Here is an 18374-nt window from a genome sequence, read left to right as displayed (position 1 = left end):
TTGACTCTGGGGTGTGTACTTGTAATGCATCTACACCTTGGCTACCCAGAGGAAATCTCCATTACAAAATGCTCGGGACATAACTCAGTGGAATCTGGCAGGTACTGTGGCCTCTTTTATATGAAGTTGGGCTGAGAAAGCACTGCAGAGTGAAAGCTTTTGCTGAGCAGAAAAAATAGGAAGGAAGGAGGAAGAGGACGAAAGATGTGTGGAGAAGTTTGTTGAATGGACTATGAATTCAACAAACGAAATGAAAGAGCTGCACAAAGTTCAGGTTACTAGCTCGGAGTGGTGGCATTCTTCGCTGTTGTCTTGGGTATCGGTTGATGATCACATTTCATAAAGGTACAGTCATAGATTCATAGAATTATAGAGTTTGAAGGAGCCTCAAAATCATCATCCTCTTTCCAATGCAGGAAATTCTTTACTATAATGCTGCTGTAGCCATTTGCAGCCATTAAAACCTATACTTAAAAACAAACAAGGAGAGGGAATGTCTCCTGTTATAAAATACCTCCTATTATCAGAATGTTCTTCATAAAGATTACTCTGAATCCTTTTTCATGTATTTTTGTGGCATTGGTTTAGGTAACAGAAAATAATTCTTTTTCCATAATCTGCTCCTCAGAGATTATGGTTTGTTATCATATCTCTTGTTAATCATCTGTTCTCCAGGTTGAACATACAAAACAGCTTTGGCCTTTCCTTACAGGATTAGATCGCCAGGCCCCTCATCATCTTTGTCGCTCTCCTTTCCACTTTTTTCAGTGTGTCAATATCTTTCCACAGCTGCAGCTCCTGATGAGGTCTTATCAAAGCATAACAGAACCATTCCACTAATTCTCATGGTCTCCACCCATCTGTTGAGGCAACTGGCTGACATAAAATTGCTGATAGAATATTCTGTCGACGAAGGAACATGTTAGCCCTTTTGGCTACTGTATCCCACTGCTCACTTGTTTAGTTTGTGAGCTACCAAAACCCTAAACCATTTTGAAACATACTGCTGGCAAGCCCAATGTCCCATGCTATATTTATGCAACTGACCCTTCCTATTTAAATGCAGAAACTGATATTTATCCTTCTCAAAATTCATTTTGTTAGATTTGGCCAACTCCTCTGTCCTCTCAAGATAATTTTGAGTCTTGTTGCTATCTGTTTTTTACACATGGTGTACAACACAGTTGGTGTATATTTTCACATGGTATACAACACAATTGGTAGATTTGGTGGACATAGTGCCTGAAGAACTATGGATGGAGGCTCGTAACATTGTACAGGAGGCAGTAACAAAAAGAGTAGGCATCCTTCAGTCTCGAGAGACTATGGTAACGTGCTCTGTATGAAGGTCTTGGAACAGTGTCTTGTGTGGCTGAGAAGGCCAATTCGAGAGTGACAATCTCTTCCACATTGAAGACAAATACAATCTGTCCCCTGTCCAGCTCCCTGGTTTTGCTTGTTTCGGGAATGCCTCTTTGCCTCGGCCCCAAAGAAAAGGAAATGCAAGAAACCAAAGAGGCTGTGCGACGAGGCCTTACAAACAGCAGACAAGTGCTGTATTATGGAGAAAGCCAGAGAGTTCCAGAAAAACTTCTACTTCTGCTTCATTAACTACACAAAGACCTTTCATTGTGTGGACCACAGCAAACTATGGCAAGTTCTTAAAGAAATGGGGGCGCCTGACAACCTTATCTACCTCCTGAGAAATCTATATGTGGGACAGGAAGTAACAGTTAGAACTGGATATGGAACAACTGAGTGGTTCAAAATTGGGAAAGGAGTACAACAAGGCTGTATATTGTCCCCCTGCTTATTTAACTTATATGCAGAATACATCATGCGAAAGGCTGGACTGGAGGAATCCCAAACCGGAATTAAGATTGCCAGAAGAAATATCAACAACCTCAGTTATGCAGATGATACCACTCTGATGGCAGAAAGTGAGGATGAATTAAAGAATCTCTTAATGAGGGTGAAAGAAGAGAGCGCCAAAAAATGGTCTGAAGCTCAAACATAAAAAAAACTAAGCTTATGGCCACTGGTTCCATCACCTCCTGGCACAAAGAAGGGGAAGATATGGAGGCAGTGACAGATTTTACTTTCTTGGGGTCCATGATCACTGCAGATGGTGACAGCAGCCACAAAATTAAAAGACACCTGCTTCTTGGGAGGAAAGCTATGACAAAACTAGACAGCATCTTAAAAAGCAGAGACATCACCTTGCTGACAAAGGTCCGCATAGTCAAACCTAGGGTTTTTCCAGTAGCGATATATGGAAGTGAGAGCTGGACCATAAAGAAGGCTGACCGATGAAGACTTGATGCTTTTGAATTGTGGTGCTGGAGGAGACTCCTGAGAGTCCCCCGGACTGCAAGGAGAACAAATCTATCCATTCTGAAGAAAATCAACCCTGAGTGCTCACTGGAAGGACAGATCCTGAAGCTGAACCTTCAATACTTTGGCCATCTCATGAGAAGACTCCCTGGAAATGACCCTGATGTTGGGAAAGTGTGAAGGCAAGAGGAAAAGGGGATAGAGGATGAGATGGATGGACAGTGTCATCGAAGCGACCAACATGAATTTGACCCAACTCCGGGAGGGAGTGGAAGACAGTGGAAGCCTGGCATGCTGTGGTCCATGGGGTCACAAAGTCGGGCACGACTTAATGCCTAAAGAACAACAACACAGTGTGATCAGCCACAACCTAAGCTTGTCACTTTTTAAAATAACTTTCCATTAATGTGTTTGACACCAATCATTAACCACACCAGATCCAGTGGTTAAAGTATATCTTGTTATTGCATAGTAACATCAATTTGGGAAACAGATCTAAGCTTCAGTTCTTCTACAGTTACAACCCAGAAACACACCCTCTTTCTTCATGTAAACTTTCCTTCTCTCTTTCTTCCAGCCCTTCAACTTCCTTCTCCTTCAGGCTCCAGGATAGGCTGACCACATGCACCACTCAACCAATTACTGTACCTTCCCTTCCCCGTTACTATGAAGATTGGTGAGGGTTTCTGTCACACACAGTGACTGTAAAAACAGTGCATATGAATCTGTGCTAGGGATGCTTTAAAACTTCACCTAAGTCAAATTTCTTTCTGAGAGCGGGTTTTGTTTCTGACTTGGAATCTACATTTGAGGAATTCTCCATTGTTCCATATTTTCTTTCTACATTTTGTACACATCTCTGTGCATGAACAGCTTGCCATAACATTTAGTACCCTCATTTTCTTTACCTTCTGTTATCACCAACCATGTGATTACTGGTGAAAGATGCAGACATGAGACATGATATGATCATATGGATAAGCACAGCTGAGTCAGGAAGACTAACTACTGCATATACAAGGAATGGGGCTGTGGATGCCAGTCTCAGTCACTTAATGTGCAACTTTCATATGTTGTATATGGAAGCCTGCCTGTAGGAGGCTTATTATGGTCGCCTGAGTTGTGAGCACAGTTTGGAATGCTGTTTTTAAAAAGTTGCCATTTACTTGTTAAGTGGCACAGACTCCTTATTCATTTCTTTGACTAGTATATCATTCTTCAATTAATACATTATATTTTCATTTTATATTTCTATTTTTCTATTTTCTTTTCTGCTTTTCTATTTTTTCTTTTCTTTTCTTACAAAAATACATTTTATATAGCAAAAGGGCCCAGAAATGACCAAACATCACCCCTAGGTTTTTAGAGCTATCAAGTACATGATAAATTTTAATTTTAATATTACTATGAATGTTAACTGCTGTTACTTTACAAAAATTTAAAAATACCCTCATTACTGCAAAAGTAATATATTAAAATTACTTGTAGTAAGTGTGTCAGTTTCTTGTAGTTGTTACTTGTAGTAAGGCTGACAGTTTCATTTTCTTTTGTGTTCAAACTTTTGCAAGCTTTTTCCTGAATGTAATGTGTGAATTTTGGCAAATTCTTCAAAAAGAAGATGGAAATAAATTATTTGAACAGAATGAATTCAAAGGGTGCAGCTAGAGATATCCATGTTTTACCCACCTCATATGTGTTCAAGATGAGAGAAATCTTAGAAGAAGAAACAGTTCTTAACTTCGCATTAGCATGGTTGATTATTTATAGTATTAAGATTACATATGAAGTTTTCCGGATTAAGCACTTAAAGCCCTGGGTCTAAATGGACAAACCTTTAGTTTCAGTTTCTGTCATACTTCAGTTTTTTAAACTCTCAAGTTCTTTCCATTATGAATATGAAATTATTTCCAATTTTTGGAAGTTCTTACAAAAAATGAACTGAAACAAAAAACATGCCGACCTTACTTGTACATTCTACTTTGAACGTGAGTAGAAGCCACCAAGCTGCCAGGAACCCTACATTATCGGGATTCCTGACAATGTAAAAGGCTCTGTCCATGTTCAGACAAACATAGTTAGAAGACCAATGCAGACCTAATAGGGGAGATGTAGACTCAGAGATGATGATTGACATACACAACATTGTGGCTTCTGCTGTCCCATCTGTTCTCACATTAGCCTACCCATGGGTAGATATGGCTTGGATCCAGATTTAGGTACACTCAGTCAGGCTGGGGAAAGCAAACCATCTCCTCCCTCGCACAGTGCACAGCCACCATTGTGGTGCTCTAGTCTCCCTAAAGAGTGCTTAGCACTCAGTCAGAGAGTTCAACAGGCCACTTACCTACCACTTTTGCGCTGGGGCAAGTCCCAAGACCTCAGCAGTGTGTAGCATAAGCCCTTTGAATAAGTCTGACCTTAAAAGAACACTTTACTTTTACCCAGTACTTTGCAAGTACAGACACATGGGCTTTGTGATTCCTTAGAACTCACAACAGCTCAGTTACGTAGGACTCTTAAAGATAGCTAGTTTGTGGCCCTCTCCACCTCCTGGATTTAGCCAGACCCTGCTGTTCAAGAGATCAGTCCTTTGTAAGGATTTTTATAATAATTTTTATTAGAAAAAATAAAGTTTCATAGAATCAGTTTATATTGCACAAGCTTAAGTATAAACAACATATTCGAAGATTATTACAGTTAAATAAAATAACTATTTCCCATTAAAATAATAAACACTACTAATCTGGGTTAAGGTGGGCTACAGTGGGCTAGCCTCCCCTCCTTCTTCGTTTGTACTTACATCCTCTCTCAATTAAGTCACATACTCAAACCATCATCATGGAATCGCATCCCTGAACAGAACTGGATCTCCTCTCTCCTTCTCAAATAACCCATCGCCCATTTTCTACATTCTCTAACTCCTCCCTTCTTTTTGACAATTCTGGCTGTTAACTAATTAGCCTCAAGGGGCTGTAACATCTTCCTCCTCCCTTAATTCCCATGAAAGTCCAGGTGTTTTATCTCTTCTCCAATTAGCTCAGAATGTTGAGTCTTCCACGGGCCCCTTGATTCGACCTTCAGATTTATCTCGAACCATGCTGTACCGATCTTCAGAAAAACATTCTCAAAGCACTTAGAAAAATCCTTAAAAGGCTACACAGAAAGTCTAGGAACCTTGCTGAATGAGGTGAGCGCAGAACCATTAGGCAGGGTGACCTTCTGTGGAGCAGATATGTGTTTGCAAAAAACATATCCTGGATCTAACTTGTTTATGTATATTTTTTCATGTATGTGTGTGTATAAAAGGTTGTGTCCCTGCCTCAGTACGTCCAAGGTACCACACAAAGTTGAGAGAGCATGTAGCTTTTAAGCTACAGGAGACTCTGCAATCTTGCCAACTTTTCTCCATATATTGTGCTTCTACTTCATTCTTCCTGACCAGAAGGATGTGTTGACTACATGAGGTGAGCTCATTCCATCCATGCTCAACTAGTTCCCTCATTGGATGTTATGCTGTGCTTCAGAATTCACTGGAGTTAGTTTTTTCATTGAAATACAGGTGACATGGTATATTTCAAATCAATAAAAGTGCCCTACATTAAGCTACCATAGTTGTAGGTCTCAATGTACACTGGGATACATTCCATGCTTCATAACGGGCTGCGCCCTGACCTACAAATATATGACTCAACTCCCCTCAAGCCACCATGACCTTCTACTGATGTCAGCTGAAGAGTACAGCACTATTTCCTTTTCACAGCAAGAGTTTGCATATCAGCATGCTTACATCTCTTTGCCCCATTAATACTCCATCTCTCATGAAATCACTTCTTCAAATGCATATTTCAGCTTTGTTTCTGCTTCTTAATTTCCCTCTTCCTCTAATTGGCTTTATGACTGGATATTTTAATGTATTCCTTATTCCGTTTTTGTGACTGTGTTGCGTAATTTTAAATGTTACTTTTGGTTATTCTCCATAGGATTCTGGGACAAGATTTGTGCAAAAAAAATGCTGTGCAAAATCAAGTTATTCTGTATTGTATTTCAGAAAGATTCCCCCCATGTGTTCAATGAAGCATAATATAGTTTTGAACTATTCTCTATAGTGCTAGCATCAAGATATTCTGTTGTTGTTGTTAGCTGTCTCACTTAAAAGACTACTGAAACTTATTAAACTTTTGGCAATATGGATTTTAACCCACGGAACTCACTGTCACTTTAGGTTGTCTGAAAACAAGGGGACGCCTCAACAAGAAAGAAAGATTTCTTGCCTCCAGCAGAGAGTGAGACCAAGAGTTCTCCCCCACCCACCCACTCATTCTTTTAGAAAGCAAGGCACACCCATACAGCAAGAACAAAAAGATTGGCGAATTATCAAAAAAGATATGAACAACCCATTTGTTGCTTCAAATTAATAAACAAAGCTGCTAATGCAGACGTTTTATAATACCAGTCGCACAATTTGGGATAAAAATGGGCAATTTTTTTTGCTAATGCAAGAACTCTTACAATACTGTAAATGAATTGCTTACTATTCTTGCCAGTGGGAGGAACGTTGCTCTTCCTTGTCTTTGAGTGCAAAGAGTGAGACAAGCAAAAATGAACATCCTTATTCCTGATACATAGCCGGAAAGTGCTGTACAAAGACTAAATAGCAAAATAAGTTAAAAACATCATGTCTATGCATCACGGTGTTCCATATCACTTCCACATGTAAGAAATATAGATAGTGCAGTGCTATGTGGAAAATAATGTCCACCTTATATGTGGATATCTGCTAAATCAGTTTCCTACAACCATATGCCCTGAAGATGCACCATCGCTAGCCAGCATGGCTATCATATCTGAGGGTTCCAAGCTGGGAAAACTATGCTAAACATATATGGCATGACTAAGCCAGCCTGTTAGCCATGACCAGATCTGATTGAATAATAATAATAATAATAATAATAATAATAATAATAATAATAATAATAATAATAATAATAATAAGAAGAAGAAGAAGAAGAAGAAGAAGAAGAAGAAGAAGAAGAAGAAGAAGAAGAAGAAGAAGAAGAAGAACAACAACAACAACAACAACAACAACAACATGCTGTTGAGTGAATTCTGACTTATGATGACTCTTTTCAAGGTTTTCTAGGTAGACAATACACAGAAGTGATTTACTCTTCCCTTCTTCTGGGATTGGCCTGAGACTGTGCAGCTTGCCCAAGGTTGGCTCTCCTTATAGGAGGCACAGTGTGGAATCAAACTCCCAACCTCTGGTTCTGAAGTGCCATATCTAAACCACTGAGCTATCCAACCAACTACATGGAACAAATTAGTTATTGTGAATAAATCCTATTCCTTGTTTTCAGTGTTTTTATTTTTTATAAGACTTTCTCTGGGCGCTTCTGTTATATTTATAATCTGTTCTTTGTTGTTGTTGTTGCACTTGACAGTCACTATTGAAACATTTCATGTGTACAGTGCCATTTTTTCTTCTTTTATAAAAGAAGTCAATGGCCATTCCTACAACTAAGAATACAATACTTCCTGGTCTTAGAAGTAATTCACGACATATAACTACCTGTAATTATCCCTTTTTTATAGAAGTTATATTGTGGTTGTAACTTAAAAGGGAGTAACTTTACTCTTTGTCACCTTGGAAGATGGAAGAATTCTGCTTCAGCCACTTCATAGGATGAATTCAAGCCAAATATTGTTTTGCAATATTTCGGATTTTGTATACGTGTGGGACATTTTTAAAATAACCCCCCTCATGCCAATTTTCTGGGCAGTTTGCTGTGTTTCTTGCTGTGTCTCTTGTGTGACTGTTACATGCACATATATAATAGATACTAGGGTAATACTTAGTGCCACTGCAAAACTGACTTCCTTGTAAAACCTTCAGAAAATCCCTTTCTTCCAGGGATGAAGACTTGAGCAGCAGGACTTGCTGTCAAGTTGGGCTTAAATTGCACCTGTGACTCAACTCAGGTTCCCCACCCCACCCCAATGAACCCACCGCCGCAATGAACTGCCCTCACAGAACCCACCCACTGGCTCCCTTTTTTCTGGGGGAAAACACTTGTTTTTAATAGGAACTTGGGCTTGGAACTTGGTACTAAAGACTCAAACTTGAACTTGGGATTTGGACCCAAAGACTTGCCAATATCCCTGCTTTCCTCCTTTGAAGATGATGACAATATAATCTAGGAACACTAGATTTATATTAGGCTGATAATGTTTCAAAGCATTACCGCTAATGTCAATTTTCAATAAACAGCTCCACTGACCAGTAGTTGATCTTATAAAATGCAATAATTTTCATGCAACTGCAATTTTGCATAGTCTGCCATGCAGAATCGTGTTAGATGATATGTTTTCCTCTATCTGTTCTGATTCCTCCAGCTAGAGCTCTTGTCCCCAAACCTTCGTTGTTCCTTTATAAACTCTGTTCCTTTTATTGAACTCTCTAAAATCAAATAGAACATAAAACTGCTTATAAAGCATTTGATGTCATCAGTGCCAACCTATAATTCTCTGTTATTTGTCTTTCTCATTCCATTATATGGAGTGCTTGGAAGTACAGGAACTTTAGAAGTCTCTTTATCCCAGACCTCTTTGGAAGTTAGAATATTGTGTCAATTTTCAGATTTTTCATCTGTGCTCTCTCTTGTTTTAGGCAAAGAGGAAGCACCCTTTCTGTTCTTTGTTTTGGACGAGCTTAGTTCATTATTGGACTTCCCATTAAGCAGTCAAAGCGAATGCAGCAGAAGTGGCATGACAAGGTTTCCCTTGACTAAAAGTGTGGTAGGAAATGTCTTCAGTGGGGAAGGATCATGTCCATAACTAACCCACTTTACTCTACAGAGAGGTACTGTGCATCTCCAGTGCAGTTGATAAGCCCCCACGGTTGCCACTGGTACCCATGGAACATATTTAATGCTATGTTTCTTGTCTCAAGAGGCAAACATTTCAAAAACATTTTGAAAGCCCTTTTCTTTGCAATGCAGAAAAGCCTTCAAACAATGTTAGCGTGGCATGATAATCATACTGACAATGATTTGTAATAGTTTGCCAAACTTTTGTGTAATATAAACTAGGAGTCCATGTTGCTCATGTAACTCTTTGCCAGGATCTTTTTGTCTTTCAAGTGTCAACTCACATTCAGAACAAAATTACATTGCAATAAACTTGTGTTAATTGATACATTATGGGCCTGGAGGGTTTTCTTTTTCCATTAGCTTGCTGAGGGGCTCTCGACTTTCCTCCTACCTATATGAAGAATGCAAAATACATGTTCTCAATGAATTGAGGCTGAGCTGAACATTTTTTTTTAATTGCTGGTTTGCTCTTGAAGATAGGGAAAAAAATCAAATGCCCTATAAGATCCTCAGTCCAGGTACTGAACTCTTTTCACAAGTCTTGTAACAATTTCACTAAGAAACCAGAAGAAATAGCAGGAGGACCCACAACTGAGCCAAGTTCTATACTTATACACAGCATGGTCATCCAGTTAAAAATTTTGGGATGTTGGGATAATAGCAATCCTGCATGCACTAACACTGGGTATCATTGAGAGGGACAACTTGACAACCTAATGTGATTGTCTTTTGCCACTAACTTTTTAGGAAAATTTCTTTTCCCACCTCTGGCATTTGAGCCAAGCCCCTATCTGCTCTTCTGTTTATTTTTTTCCTTTCATTGTTTTGCTGATAGCTCTCTCTTTTTTCTTTGACCATCCTCCAAGCAACAAGTATGGAGAACCTCCTACATGCTGGAGACTCCATTCTCCCCTTTTTTCCTTCTGACTGTGACTGCAGCTGATAACTGTAAGTAAAGATGCCTTTTTCCAATTTCAATGCTTCTAGAGTTATTTAATTATACAAAGTCCTAGTTTGTAAATAAACCAGGGAGGGTAATGTTTGCTGCAGCTGGGCTGATGTCTCCATATTTCTGTAGTTGTTTTTTCTACCTTATTCTCTGCTAACTAAAACAATAATTATCACATTCCTAGAAACCTCCCTTTAACCAGATCTTCCCTATATAGGATAAGCAGTACTAAATACCATGCTTTAGTCCAACTAGTGAATTTGCACATCTCATAAGAGAATACTACAGGAGGAGACCATTGTCTAGTCCAACATTCTGTTTGCAGTAATATTCAACCAGATATTTTTGGAAGGCTATGATAAGGACATGAAGGCATCTGCCCTTCTGCTGCAAAGTGTCATCTGGCAACTCAATACCAATATTGAGAGGGTTTTTTTGAACATGGAGATTCCTGTCGTGTGCTGCCTCTTTCAGAGGCAAGTCAAGAAATGAGGTGGCATCATCTCTCCTGCCACTGAAGGCAAAGAGGGAAGGGTCACACACCATACACACTGTATGGAATTAGCTTGCTACCAGTTCAGTCCCCCTCAAATACTCCCATGGATGGAAAGGGAGAGTGAGTGTGTGACTGGCAAAGATGGCAATGGTAAGGTAGACGAGGGTGCATCACAAAGCCTTGCCTGGGTTTTACACTGAGAACCTTCACATGCATAAGTGTAACATCTGGCTTCATTTTCTGGACATTCCAATAATCAGTGGAAGAAAAGGATAAAGGTATAACTTCTTGCGGGGGGGGGAATCTAATCCCTGTTTTGATAGAATAAACCCACTCTGTGGACTAAATCTGAAATCGCATTGGCAACTGCCATGACATTTTTGGCTGAAATTTCCAGTTGAACCCTTTCTTGCCAAGTGAAAACTAGCTCAGAAAAGTTTTGTGATTCTTCCGACCCGGTTTTGGGGTCGCTGTGGGGAAGGGAGAGCATCCCTCTCCCAGTTCTCCTCTCTTTCTGCCCATGGGCATCCACCATTGAAGCCTCATGTGCTCTTTCTGAAGAGCTACTTTTATAGGAGGGGAATGGAGTTTGAAGAAATGTGGCTCACCAGTGAGGATTCTTTTGTGACAGCAAACCACAGCTTTAATTCTCATTTGCTCTGTCCCAGACTCCTAACAGATTGCATTTTGCTCCATCTTTCTCTTTCTCTCTCTATCGCCCTGTTATTATTCTTTCCCTTTAAAGCGATTAATACCTTTCAAGAAATGGACTTGTGTGCTGATTCAACTCTTCTGAGTGCTAATAGATGGAGTCCACTACATTGAGAATAGCTGCTTGATCACTACACCCTGATGGATCCTGATGTACAACTGCAGTTATCTCAAGCTTCCCCTGTTTGTGGGGCTTAAAACTTATCACGCTGCAGCTTGCAGATGAAGGTGCTGCTAGGTGGACGAAATCAATTGTTCAGGGAGTTAAAGGAATTGTAGTTTCAGATTAATCTTGCCCTTTAACAATGCTAGTCAAGCTAGGAAAATCAACACACAAGTGCCTGCCTTGCAGTTGGTTGATTTGGCTTTTGTTTTCTGCAATCTGCAAAATTTTCAGCCACCTGGAAGTTTTCATAGGTCTAATAACAGGATGTTCAGATAAGATCAGATGGTAACAATTTTAAGTGAATTATGGCTTGGTGCAGAGGTAACACTGCCAAGAAACAGAGCTAGTCGTTTAGACCTAGTACAGATGCTCGTACACCCTGTAACTGTGGTTGCCTGCAACATGGATAATCCGTAGTAGAAATAACCATGGCTAGTGTCAGTGTAGACATAATGCGAGTAAAGACACGGAAGGGAAAAATTCACAAAGGGGAAGAGAATATTGTAGGGGAGGAACCTTTGGAAGTCACAGAACCCTCTCAAGTCCCTTAACTCACATATGAGCACCCAGTGGGCTCATTGTGGTGTGTGTCCACATTCTGTGAAGCCAGAGAGCCTATCCTCCAGCTGATTCATCTCCTGCTGCCACCTCATTGATTGTTGAGATGATAGCTGAGAAACAGATCAGATGGCATGCTCCTGAGAGATCCCTAGCATGATTCAGCTGAGCCTTGAGTGGGATTGCAGGGTGGGATTGCAGCAATTTCGTTATGCTCTCCCATGGTCTCCCCTGTCCTTCAGGAAGAGGGCCTTTTCATCCCTCCCTTCTCAAGCTTGGTGGTACTGGAAACACAGGAGAAGCCTACCCATTGGTGTCTCCTCAGTTTTTCCCACTGCCACTTAGCTTGTCTGCAGGTGAAGGCACAGGGTAAGATTGCAGCAATTCTGTTTTATGCCTTCCTGCTCTTCCCTTCCTGGCTAATCAGTGCTTAAAACAGCTGAGAACTGCACAGCTGTTACGCTCCTTCACTATTCCCAGCAAGAGGGAGGAGAATAGCACAGGACGGAATGGCAGAAGTCCTTCCTGGTTCCTCAACTGATGAGCGCTGGTTAAGGATGGGCCAATCCAAATCCTCTTGTTCTGCCAAGTGAACTCTGTGAATCACACATTTGGGTCTTGTCCGCACTTGCGTGGAACGTTCGGAATATTCTAGAGCTTTTTATCTGAAAGACAAACAAGATACATTGCCCCCTATGCGCATGTGCAGCTGCCCTTTCCCTCCAGTTCCTTTTGATCCGCCATTGCTAACGGGATGTTTTCGGCTTGCTCCTTTCTGCTATTGCAGCACGGTATTTTCTCATTCTTCTTCGACTTTCTATTGCCCCCTGACCACGGACTGTTTGACTATTCTTCTGCCCTTTGGACTTTGGATTGGTTTTTCTCACAGCTAAGTGCTTAATTGCCTGATTACAGGCTTCCCGCCCCATTTTTTTTTGCTTTCCCATCTCAAGTTCCACTAGCCCTGTTTCTAAACAAAAGTGTGGATTTGGAAAACTGGACACAATTCTTGCTTTTCTGCACCAGCAAACTGCCAATAGGTAGAGGTTTTTTCCCCCCTTGGTATGGGGACAGCCACATTGTACAGTACCTGGCTCCCACTTGATACTAGAACTGTGGAGACAAGGTGCAAAAAAGATGCCAAGATGGGGGGGGGTGCAGATGGAAACAGTAGCACTGGCGTCCACTCTTCAAGGGGGGGGCAGAATATTATTTTCTTCCATTGTTTTAGCACAGTCAGAAACTCTAGCTGTACACAAATCCCCTCCAGATGAACAGGCAACCAAGGAGAGAGGGGGAAAGTTCTGCTTGTTGGAAGAACACTGTGTTTATAATTATAATTGTAATGCATATTTGTGTCAGAAATGAGACAACTGACTTTACAAGGCAACACACTCCCCCCCCCCAGAGTGGCACCATACAAGAGAACACTCTTCCTTCTCCCCCCTTGAGGAGTGAATGACAGGTATTAACTTACAGAGGAGGGAATAAGCGATGTATTCAGGGATATTACTAACCCTGGGGACCAAATCTATATCAGTATACCTGATATTTAAAAGAAAGAAACAAACTTCAGTCATCCTTCTCAGACATTTTTTTACCGCTATTCATTTTGTCTCATATAAGCCAAGGTTTAGAAAGATTATATTTGTGAACGACCGCTCCAGAATCCTCAGTGTCCATAGCTACTGGAAGATTCTGGAAGCTGTAGAGCAACTTTTCCACACTGAAGAGGGAAGTTCTGTGCAGGTTTTGAGAGACATAATTATTGGATAAATTTCAAGCCTCGAAGTATTTTATACTGTTTTTAGCTAGTTGGTGGACGAATCAAATGAAATGAGAAGAAAGAAGGAAAAGGTACAGATCCTTCGCTCTGAAATATAAACACTGCCTCATGTAAATGTCAGGAAATTCAGCTCTTTTGAAAAGTAGACTCGTAGACGTTTTGCAGGTAAGACACCTCAGTCTTTAGTAAAGGAAGGAGGTGCTCTGACCTTGTGGTGTGCTGACAATACCCAAAATAGCTGCTGATCCAGGTGCTCTGGGAGGATGAAAGCTGCCTTCCCAGTCCAGAGGACATGCTGTGTACATGATGCAGAGGCTGGTTAGAGGACACAATCAATCAGCTTAGCTGGTGATAGTGGATTCCTGCTGAGATAAAAATATGGGGCGAAATCAGATAAAAGCATTTTTTAAAAACTGCTGTGTTTGAGACAGCATGGTTTAGGGCTTGGTCTTTCAACCACACTTTGGCTGCAAAACAAGCTGGCTCTGAGTAATTCTTCCTTTGAGAAGAGGGGTGTCCCTTCCAGTACAGCCGGTTGGATGACATTTCTGGCATGGCAGTCTGGCCTAAGAAGTTTGCATTGGCACTCTCTAGATTGTAACTGGACTCTGTATAAACAAAGTGCTTCAGTTTCCAAGACTGTCATACCTTGAAGTTCATAAACATCAGCATTCATCACCCTTTCTTGCCCTCTCTGTGTAAGTCCAAATAATAAAAAAGCATGTCTGTGGATGCATAGGGTGTGTGTGAGAGAGAGGGGGGGGAGAGAGAGAGAGAGGAGATCACCAACACGGTATTGAAAAGCCAGAAAAGAGAAGTACTGTCTTCCCCCAAAACAGGATTAAGCGCTATGAAACACATAAAACCAAGGTCATGGAAAATGTTCAGCATGAACAAATCTTAATGGACTGGGAATGTTTACTCCATATCCAGTGAGCCCATCCCAAAAATGATACTTGCTTTTTAAATATCCTTGACACATTTGCAGAAAACCAGGTGAGAGCACAACTAAAATGTTGATGATGGCATTTTATCTTCGGGGTTTCAATTCCCTTCCTTTCTCGAATTCATTCTCAAATGTTCACATTTTGTATCTGAAAATAAACAATACCTCCCAGATCCAAAGCAGTGTTTTTCAAGCCTTTTGAAATGAAATAAAATTCTAGAGAAGCGTGTATGCATGTCTGACAAATAGAAAGTTACTTGTGGTTGTTGTGGGTTTTTTGGGCTCTTTGGCCTGTTCTGAAGGTTGTTCTTCCTAATGTTTTGCCAGTCTCTGTGGCTGGCATCTTCAGAGGGCAGAGACTGGCGAAATGTCAGGAAAAACATCCTTCAGCCCACAACAACCATTAGATCCCGGCCGTGAAAGCCTTTGCGAATACAGAAAGTTACTTGTTTGAACTATCTCCGTGACTATGTTGGCTGGGGTTTTCTAGGGGCATGGAACTTTTGTAACTTTTCCCATTTCTGTAAGATTGTACTGAGAATCAAGTAGACCAAGCCTTCTCCTCCCTCTTGCAACCAACAGGTGCAAAATAATTTTTTTAAACAGCACTTCATAGGCACAACCCTAGCTGTTAAACTCCTAAGGAGACCTGCACACAGGCCACACTTTAAAGGCTGAGCTTGTCCTCCTGATACTCTGAACTTTAGCTGTCAATATAGTTAGCTCATCCTTAGAATAAGTCTCCTAAGAGGGGAAAAAAGCAAGAAAGCTGTGTTATCCTTCTACACCATTTGACAACGGTGGGTAATAAATAGATTTATTAGACCACCAGAAAATTGCAAACACAATTTAGGTGCCAGCTCTGCATAAGACTTGTAGAGAGTTGAAAGCCATCTTGTGTTTCAGTGATCTAATAAAGGTACAATACATCCTTCTCTTAAAATGTAAAACAACCCTGTTTCTGCTAACATGTGCTTACCTGAATCTGGTTTTTGCAAATTAGCTTACTTGCTTTGAGTTCCATCATCAGAAGATAACAGACGTTTCTCAGACACTTCAAAAGATTTTCATGCCTGAAAGGAAAACATGACACAGGAAATATGTACTTCTCTTAATGTGTGATCTGACCCTGAAGTAAAATGAATATAGGAAGCTATCACACCAAGCTAAACTGCTGGAATTGTCCATACCTGCTAGCAGAAACTTGCCATATGAGCCTTTCCCTGTCTTACTAGCCAATATTCAAATCTAGAGCCTTCTGGGTGGATTCGGACCTAAAACTGAGCAACAACTTGGGTCCATTCAGCTGGAACCATCATGTATATAAGGACATCTCAGGTTTTTATTCTCCTGGTGTTTTGGACTTCAGCTGCCAAAAAATGTAGTGAGTATGCCCAGTGATCAGAGATTCTAGAGATAAAATTCAAATCTTCTGGAGGATCAAAGTTTGAAAACTACTGGGGTAGGGAAAAACCCTTCCTGTCATGCAGTTTGTGAAGATGGATACAAGTAAAAATGGGTTATGCAGGTATACAAGTGAAAATGATGTGGCTTATAAAACAGCATAGCAACTTTCTGTCGAAATGTAGAATGTATAGGTAAAAATCAATGCACATCCCTGTGCATGCCAGACTAGTTACCTTGAACTACCATGTTTCCCTGAAAAATAAGACAGGGTCTGGTATTAATTTTTGCTCCAAAAAACACATTAGGGCTTATTTTCAGGGGCTGTTTTGTTTTTTTCCGGCTGCCATTTTGAAACCGCCAATCAGCTGTGTGAAAATGGTGGCTTTGCGATGATCGGTCATCACAAAGCGAAAATACCCCATAAGGAACATCGCAAAGCGATCGCTTTTGCAATCGCAAATTGTTCGTCGCAAAGCAATTTCGTTGCTAAACAGAGCAATCGGTGTGCGAGGCACCACTGTATATTATTTTATAACTGATCTCTGTGTGTTTCTTTTTGAATGGTATTAAGAGGGTGGCTATGCCAGGCAATCCTTTGTCATTTCTTTCCTGTTTTTGTAGCATCTGTGGTTGATGGCAAAAATGTAATTGGGGTAAGGAGATATTGGGAATTCAGCTGTGCTAGCTTTCCGGTTAGCCATGTTGGATAAAATGAATGACAGGTGATTAGATTTTTCTCCTTTAGGGCCTTTTTCCACCTCCTTTTAGGAAAAAGAAAATATTCAAAGCTTCATGTGAGTAAAAGCAAGTGCCATTGGTACTTCCTTTAGAATGTTTGAATAGCAAAGGATGGAAAACTGCCCCAGGATCAGGTTGTAGGCATAGTAATGTGCAAGCCAGTTAAAGGAAATAGCGTATCAACCTGCATATCAAATCACACCATTGTGTAAGTCTGAGCAGGGGTGCACTTAGGTAATTTTGGATTCTGGACACAGTGGTCTTATCGGGCCACGGGAGTTTGTTAGACAATAATATTACTCCACTTATTTTTAAAATGTGGTAAATCAGACCTGGTCCTGTTGAATGTGGCCCTGTGTTCTGACAGCAACACTGTCTAACCCAGTGACTGCTTGCCAATCTCATAGCGTGTGTTTGTCTTGAATCTACTGTCAGTCAATTTCATTGGGTCACCCCAACGAAGCACCATTGGAGAAGAGAAAAACATTACCTCAACTCACTTTCTCTAACCCTTGTATCTTCCTTCTATATAATACCCTCTCCCAACCTTTCATATTGCATCCCTCTCCCCAATACAATAAAATGCCCAATGTTTTCTAGGTTGTGGCTATAAAGGAGTGACAACTTGAAGAAAAAATGCCCCCACATGACTGATATTCTTTCTGGTTGTTAATTGTTGACATCCAGATTTCTCTAACCATATTTTTGCACGCCCTGTGCCCATATCTCTGTTGAGGAGGCTTAAATCTGAGGATTTAGATGCTGCTACACCATCTGGGGGATTTTCCTATATTAGCAAAATTCCCAGCTGTTTAAGTGGGACAGTGATCTAGTTGTTCAGTCTCAAGGGCTAAACTGATGTCCTTAACAATGACTGTGTACGTATTTATTTAAATTAGTGGCCTGATCTGTCCTGGAGGCGTTGGGTAAGTTGCAGTATTTTAGCTCTTCAAGAACAAATGCTGAAAATGCAAGACATAAAAAGCACACTATAACCTGTCCTCATGAAACCCTAATGGCATTTGGCTGAAATCTCTTAGCATCAGCTTAATGCCAACCATGTAAGAACAAGGTTATGCAAACCTTCTGGAAGATGCTTGTGTTCAGATGTTGTAAGTCTTCAGGGAATGCATATTCTGCTCCATTCTGTTCTGTGGAAATAGTTCAATGTTTCTGTAGGAGTCACTGCCACTGTATAGCCAGCCATCAAGCAAATACCAGCTATCACTTAATGCATCATGTTTTCCCCACATCAAAATTGGGAAATGCATTGTACACTTAGAAGCTGTCAACGTGTTAGCTTAGCATCAGGCAAATAGGTATTTTGATACTATATTATAAGTGATGGAAGGTTTCATACTTAAGTAGTTTCCAAGTACTAAGAAATATGCTTTCATTGATTGGACAGGACTCA

The sequence above is a fragment of the Pogona vitticeps genome, chromosome 4 (assembly GCF_051106095.1).
Source record: "Pogona vitticeps strain Pit_001003342236 chromosome 4, PviZW2.1, whole genome shotgun sequence".
Lineage (NCBI taxonomy): Eukaryota > Metazoa > Chordata > Lepidosauria > Squamata > Agamidae > Pogona > Pogona vitticeps.
The sequence above is the reverse complement of the archived record's forward strand: the minus strand, read 5'-3'. Positions refer to the sequence as shown.